Source organism: Pan troglodytes, chromosome 7 (assembly GCF_028858775.2).
Source record: "Pan troglodytes isolate AG18354 chromosome 7, NHGRI_mPanTro3-v2.0_pri, whole genome shotgun sequence".
Taxonomy (NCBI): domain Eukaryota; kingdom Metazoa; phylum Chordata; class Mammalia; order Primates; family Hominidae; genus Pan; species Pan troglodytes.
The window spans coordinates 42247538-42248994 of record NC_072405.2 but is presented as its reverse complement, the minus strand read 5'-3'; the positions used below and the strand labels follow the sequence as shown (position 1 = coordinate 42248994).

Here is a 1457-nt window from a genome sequence, read left to right as displayed (position 1 = left end):
TGGTAAATTTCTAGAATGGGAATTGCAGTATTGAAAAATATACATTATATAATTTTTCATTCATAATGCCAAATTACTCCCCAGAAGATTATATAATTTACTTTCAGCAGCTGTGAATGACATTTGGGGCTGTATTTCAGTGGTTCTTTTCCTTCAAAATCTGACAATCCTTTTTTAATACTACTTTGCATACTATAAATGTTGGGTTTTTTAATGAAATGATTATTAAATGAAACTTGAACACTAGGAAAATGTACTGAATTTTTATCGGGCATCAAATGATATTAAACATGATTAGGGTTCTTTCCTATCTTGCAAGATGGCAGGTGAAAAAGCGGAGAAGCCAATACTAAAGAAAAGAAACCCGAAGCTAAGAAGGCTGATGCTGGTGGCAAGGTGAAAAAGGGTAACCTCAAGGCTAAGATGCCCAAGAAGGGGAAGCCCCATTGCAGCCACAATCCTGTCCCTGTCAGAGGAATTGGCAGGTATTCTCGATCTGCTATGTATTCCAGAAAGGCCATGTACAAGAGGAAGTACTCAGCCACTAAATCCAAGGTTGAAAAGAAAAAGAAGGAGAAGGTTCTTGCAACTGTTACAAAACCAGTTGGTAGTGACAAGAACGGTGGTACCCGGGTGGTTAAACTTCACAAAATGCCCAGATAATATTCTGCTGAAGATGTGCCTGGAAAGCTGTTGAGCCACTGCACAAAACCCTTCAATCAGCACGTGAGAAAACTGTGAGCCAGCATCACCCCCAGGACCATTCTGATCATCCTCACTGGACACCACAGGGGCAAGAGGGTGGTTTTCCTGAAGCTGCTGGCTAGTGGCTTGTTACTTGTGACAGGACCTCTGGTCCTCAGTCGAGTTCCTCTATGAAGAACACACCGGAAACTTGTCATTGCCACCTCAACCAAAATTGATATCAGCAATGTAAAAATCCCAAAACATCCTACTGATGCTTACTTCAGGAAGAAGCAGCTGCGGAAGCCCAGACACCAGGAAGGTGAGATCTTCGACACAGAAAAAGAGAAATACGAGAATACAGACAGTGCAAGATTGATGAGAAAGCTGTGGACTCACAGATTTTACCAAAAATCAAAGCTATTCCTCATGTGTTTGCCCTGACAATGGAATCTATCCTCACAAATTGGTGTTCTAAATGTCTTAAGAAGAACCTAATTAAATAACTGATTTAAAAAAAAAAACATGATTAGGAAAATAAATCAGTTGAGCATCTAAAATAACCTTTGGATTATTTGGGGGTGTCACCTACACTATTGTTGGCTACTTTTACTAGGCAGTTTGAGGAGAAGTCATTTCATTTTGTATAAAGTGACTTTATTTTGTATGTAGGGACATTCCTTAGAAAAATGATGATGTTCTAAATGTCTTTAGAACATGTAATCATGATACTTTGAAATTTTGTCTTATTGTTTAGCATATTTACAAACGGT

At 38.8% G+C, this 1457-nt stretch overlaps 1 pseudogene; it reads left to right on the top strand.

Annotated features, from left to right (window-relative positions):
• Nucleotides 1-319: 319 nt before the first annotated feature.
• Nucleotides 320-1162, top strand: LOC746263 (large ribosomal subunit protein eL6-like; annotated as a pseudogene).
• Nucleotides 1163-1457: the final 295 nt, after the last annotated feature.